General features: G+C 37.3%; 1 long non-coding RNA gene across 1 annotated transcript; it reads left to right on the top strand.

The window, feature by feature from the left end:
- The first annotated feature begins 717 nt into the window (after positions 1 to 717).
- On the top strand, positions 718 to 5462 carry LOC109068194. The gene is made up of 3 exons (XR_006158042.1): positions 718 to 757; positions 5043 to 5163; positions 5401 to 5462. It is a non-coding gene; the product is annotated as an uncharacterized LOC109068194 (long non-coding RNA).
- The last annotated feature ends 789 nt before the right edge of the window (positions 5463 to 6251 follow it).

The following is a 6251-nucleotide window of genomic DNA, read 5'->3' as shown; positions in this document are numbered from 1 at the left end:
GGTGCGTGCGGGTCTCTCCTGTTCCTTCTCGTCCGTTTCTGTCCTCCCCCCCGTTCCCTTTCTATTCGCTGGCGCGCCCGTTGGCCGGCCGCCGTCCTGCCTTTCCTTCTGCTGTCGAGGGGCCTGGGGCGTCTGCCCTCGCCCTGGTCCCCCGGCGGCTGCCCTCTCCCTTCTGTCCTTGCTTTCCCCTCCCCCGCCGTCTCGGGTTCTCGTGGCGCCGCCGCGCGGCGGCGGCCCCTCGCTCTGTCGCCGGCCTCCGTTCCCCTCGTTCCCCCCTTCGCCTCCGCGCCCCAGGTGGCCCCTCCTTAGAGTCGCCACCCGTGCGTCCTCTTCTGTTCATGCACTGCGGTTCCTTTTTTTTTTTCTTCACTCGTCGATCAACTTACGGAGGAGGACGCGGCGGCCGCCGCCTCCGACTCCCTACCTTTTAGCCTCTCTTACGACCCGTGTCCCCCTCGGCACTCGGAAGCACCCTATCCCGCCCGTTTCCCGGGATTCTCTTCAGCGCTCCTTTTCTTTTTTTCCCGGACATAGAAGGGGAGCTCCCCCCCCCATCCCCACTTTCAGCCCCCAGCCACACCATATTTGATATGATTGTGCTACAAAATTGTTAAGAAAGACGAGTATCGTGGATAACTCTTCACTCTTGTTGTGTTCTGTCCTAAGGTGGTGTTACACAGCTGGACCTGGTAGCCAGATTATCTTGAGCAGTTCAACATTTGTCTGATCTTTACCAATGTATCATTGGAAACTTAAGGTAAGATCTGGTATTATCAATCACTTGAAATTTCAAACCATTGTTTTACCTTACGGACTAGAAGTCCTGTTATGCTATTTGGGAAAAAAAAAAAACAAAATTATATATATATATATATACTATATATATATATCATACTATATATAGGCTAGCTATATAATATATATATATATATACTGCCTTTGTTAGTTTCTCAACAAAGCTGTTGCAAACAAATGAAATGATTTACCACCATCAAGAACAAATCATAAATTGTAAATTTATACATTTGAATTTATTCAATTAAATGACCCAGACACTGGCAGAAAAAGCAGGATATACCTTTATTAAAAAAAAAAAAAAGAAAAAAAAACACTCAAGATTAAAAATACACCCAAAAAAAAATTTAAACTACTGAACCAACCACTCACACTAAATAACAATGCACAAAAAGTACATTTTTTTTCTGAGAGTGTAGTACTGCCGGATCACTGTATGAGATCATCATGCACACAATGTATATAATATTTGATTTTTTCACACTGAATATCACTGTTTGTTGCGACCCTTTTGTCAAAAATCAGCTTTAAAGGGGTCATGACATGAGAAATCAAAATTGCCTTGATCTTTTGTCTTATAAGAGGTATCTGTACCATTTAAACATCCTGCAAGTTTCATAGCTTAAACATCCTCCTCATTATTAACAAAGCATTTATTAATCAAGCTCAAATCAAGCTGGGAAGTCGTGGCCTAGTGGTTAGAGAGTTTGACACCTTAACACTAAGGTTGTGGGTCGAGGTCTCAGGCCGGCAATACCACGGACTGAGTGCCACCTGAGCTAGTAACAGAACCCCAACTGCTCCCCGGGCACCGCAGCATAAATAGCTGGCCACTGCTCCGGTGTGTGTTCATGTGTGTGTGTGTTCACACTGCTGTGTTTGTGCACTTTGGATGGGTTAAATGCAGAGCACCAATTCTGAGTATGGGTCACCATACTTGGCTGTATGTCACATAGTTTTGGATACAGTGGGACAAGGTGATGTCATCCGGGCACAAAGATTTGAATAAACACCGCCCCAAGAGCAAGACATCAACCTAGGCCCCGCCCACCGACATTCAGTCACTAACGCTATCACACTGAATGTGAGTGTCACATCGCATCAAAAGCAAACAGAAATTGCAGTCACTGCTGCCATCTTGTCTACACTGGATACAGTATAGAGATGCACATTCACTTTCTGACACAGTCCACGCGCTCGAGTCTGTCGACAATCAGGAAAACTGAGTAAAAGAACATTCGCTTTATCAAAACACTCAAAACATGCAATAGCGAGGGGGCGTTGATACTGTTTGATGTTAGCCAATAATAACAGCGGCCGATTACTGAGAAGCCTTAAAGGACCCGCCCCTTAAAAACAGGCTTTTTCTGAGAAAGGTTCGGAATGAGGGTTGAAAAAAACTCAAGGAAAATTTGAAAATGATAAAAATAAATCCATGTCGTGACCCCTTTACTGATTTTAGTATTTTGTAGTAAAGTAGGCAAAGGTTTCATGTGAGCATAAATGAAAAAATCCTTGCAACGACATGCTGATCACACAGACTGACACCTCAGACACACACACACCGTCACACTATTGACACCTCAGACACACACACTCTCACCGTCACACGCTCACACAGACGTATTGTTGACACCTCAGACACACACAGATACACACTCAAACAGACACTATTGACACCTCAGACACACTCGCACGGCACACGCTCACACAGATGTATTATTGACACCTTAGACACACACTAACACTGACATCAAATGCAAGCATCCAGCAGTAGACACATTCTCATGCACAGATCAAAGCACATTTCTGTACAGATATAAATAATCAGTACCACAGCAGAGTTTACTTTATCACCTTTTGATGGATAGTTTGCATCTATGTTTTGTTTTTTTTAAAAGCTGTTTTTTTTTTTTTTTTTTTTTTTTTTTTTTTCAGTGAAAATGCTCATCCATAGATGCACAGTGTCTGAGGTCGTTGCAGGGAGGTTCCCAATGATCAGACAAATAGTCTAGTACTTAGAACAACATTAAAGTTTGCTCATCTTCTGATTTTGATTGGTGCATATTCCACATGATCCTCTTCGACTTTCTGTAAATAAATGTATAACACAATATATAATAATACTACTACTGATAATAATGATAGCAATAGCAACAATAGGAGTCTGGCTTTGTAAGGAAAACACTACAGGGCCTCAAATGAAGCCTTCTTTTCACCTGTCCACATTTTACATATATTGTGCAATAACTCAATATATTGTTTACTGTGACAGGCCTAAGGCAGTAATGAGCTTTCATAGCATAATAATATATCACAAAACTGCACCATGTGTTTATAAAAGACTTGGTACTACAAAAAAAAAAAAAAAAAAAAAAAAAAAAAATTACATTTATTATTCCAGGATGGAAATCTGAATCGACTCAAAGCCACAATTCACAGTTCTGGTACATATGTGAATGTAACAATGCAAAATGGTGCTCTCTCACAGCTATAGTGTAAAGGGAGTTTCACAAAGGAGAGAATGCATTTTTGAATTCTTCTTGTGCTGTATTTTCAATTTTATGTTGTTATTGTTTTTCTATGTAAAACATGCATTAGATGGATGTGTTTGACCTGTTTTTTTGCAGAATCTTGTGCATGCAATATTATGCACGCACTACTTGCATTATTATGCTGTTATATTATCATTATATATTTAGTTGCATAAAATGGTCTTAAAATGACCAATACTACCACAATTATTTCTGGGACAATACACTGACCAACAGAAAGTAGTTATGGTGACTATAAGGGAAAAAAAAAATATAATAATAATGCTCTGGTAAATCATAACAAAAAAGAAAAGTGACAAACAAAGTCAAAATTATGTGATTAAAAAATTACAAATTTATAACATGCTTGAGTCATATAATGATATAATGATTAAAATTAGTATGTCATAATTTCAACATTTTCAATTAGAATTTGACCTTGTATATCTCATTACTTACATGTTGTATATTGATTTTCTAATAATTAGAATTTTTCATCGCATACTTTCAATTTAGTATGTCTTAATTTCTGTGATTTACCAGAACATGATTATTTTTACTAATTTATTTTTTTTTATTAGTGGAAATGGACTAAATATTAGCCAGACAAAATCAAAAGTACACACTGATCTACATCAGACTCTCTTCTGAAATTATAAGGTAATAGTTTACAGTAAGGTTTCATTAGTTAACATTGCTTAACAACATTAGTTAACATGAACTGAGAATGAACAATACTTTTACAGCATTTTTAATCTTATTTAATATCAAATTAAACATTTCCTAATGCATTATTAAAACCATAAAGTTGTGTTTTTTAACATTAGTTAATGTACTGTGAACTAACAGTGAACAACTGTACTTTTAATAAATACTTTAACAATGAACTGTCCACAGTTTGTTCATGTTAATCAATACATTAATGTTAATATATGACACCTTATTGTAAAGTGTTACCAATTATACAGATACTCAAGAAATTAACGATAAATTGTCTTACCGTTTTCTGTGCTTTTCTTTTATAGAATGTCGTCTCGGCATAAGTGATCTCTTCTTCACAAGTCTCAACTGTTTTAACAAAGACAGATGCATTAAAACCACAAACCTCTTATTAGATCTGGTTCTTCACAGCATCTGTGTTATTATTTCTGCTTTCAAATTTAACACCAAAGTAACACTTAAAGATGAAAAATAAAAATGGCATTAACAATTTAAATTATCCATCAGGACTATAACTTTTTTCCACACACAAATAGATCCTAAAAGAGTGTTAATCATTACATTTAGAGAGACACACAAATCACACATTCATCTATACGTATATCAAACACAAATGTGATGTTTGAAAAAGCAAAGTTTTTTACAATCTTTTTATTTAATCAGCACTTAAGTTCAACAAGCACAACAAAAGTTTCATTCATATGAATTTCAGAGCACCAGCCACATCTTTACGCATGTAAGATTCATAAAGCTTTTTTTTTTTTTGATGAGTATTTTTTTTATGAGATGAGTAAAGAATGATGCTCAGTGTCATTATACACAAATAGACATTTACTGTAACAATGAAAAGTATGAGAATACTTTCAATTAAATTACAAAAAATGGCTATCCGTTGGCTAAAATACTGAGAACATATTATTAAAGAATTATTTCTTATTTTACTTGTTTATAAAGAGAAAATAATACTTGCCAGTTTTTCTGTGTTTCTTGCAGATGCAGAAGATCCCGACTGCAGCTACAATCAACAAAGATCCAGCAGCAGAAACAGAGATCAACACTACTATCAGAGAAACTGAAGGAACTGAAGTAGAATAAAAGAGAGACAGTGATTAATGTAAGTGAATGCATCAGTCTGATCACTACTGTAAACACACATATCACTGCTGCTGTACCTGAACATGTGTGACAGAGTTGACTGATGTCCAGATGTTGAGTCTGGTTGCTGATGTGATTGTTGAGCACACAGCTGTAGCTGTTTTTATCCTGATATTCCACCTCCAGAGGTAGAGAGAGACTGATGCTGAGATCAGACACACTGATGCTGGACAATAAACAGTTTCCTTTGTACCAGGAGAGAGTCACATGACTCACATTCACCACTGAACACACCAATGAAACAATTCTGCTGTGATGAAGATGATGATGATGATGAAGAACAGTTTGAAGAGTTACTGCTGATGAGAGGAACAGGCAGACGAGCTGAAAACATGAGAGAATAAGAGGAATATGAACACAGCTGTCTCATTTTCAACATTGTGAAATGTAGTGAATCAGTTAATTTTGTGTTGAGTGAGTGTTTAGTGTGTTAATGTTTCTGTCATCTCAAAATATAAAATAAATAAATATTTGACTATGTAAATAGAATATGTGAATATTTCAACAGTTGATCTCTGCTCACCATAGACAGAAACATTGAATGTTTTTAATGTCTCTTTTGCTCCACTTATATCTAGTTCATAGAGTCCAGCATGTCTCAGATGTGATTGTGATGGTCAGAGATCCAGTTTGATTGTCCAGCTTCAGTCTGTCTCTGAATCTCCTGTCAGGAAAGTCACATGAGATGTTTTGCTTCTTTTTGCTCATTGTAGCAATATTAGACATTCCCGCTCCATATTTCCACATTATGATGTCGCCTTCATGTATTTCAGTAACATCAGTTTTTAAAGTGACAGAATCTCCCCACCAAACACACCTGGAGAACAAACTGGAACAGATTTCACGATTTGACATGGATTAAATCCTCTGATGGTTTACAAATCCTGAAATCAGCTTCATTTACACGAGGTTGAGTGAAGTTGAGAGCAGCAGCAGAAACCCGCTACTGTTATCAATACAGAGAGTGTTAGAATCAAACAGACAGAGAAAACACTGAAGCAGCAATTACGAATTTCTGGAAATATGTTTAAAATATCAATTAATAGA

This window comes from Cyprinus carpio, chromosome B22 (assembly GCF_018340385.1).
Source record: "Cyprinus carpio isolate SPL01 chromosome B22, ASM1834038v1, whole genome shotgun sequence".
Taxonomy (NCBI): domain Eukaryota; kingdom Metazoa; phylum Chordata; class Actinopteri; order Cypriniformes; family Cyprinidae; genus Cyprinus; species Cyprinus carpio.
Note: the sequence above shows the minus strand (reverse complement) of the source record. Positions and strands in the feature narration are given on the sequence as shown.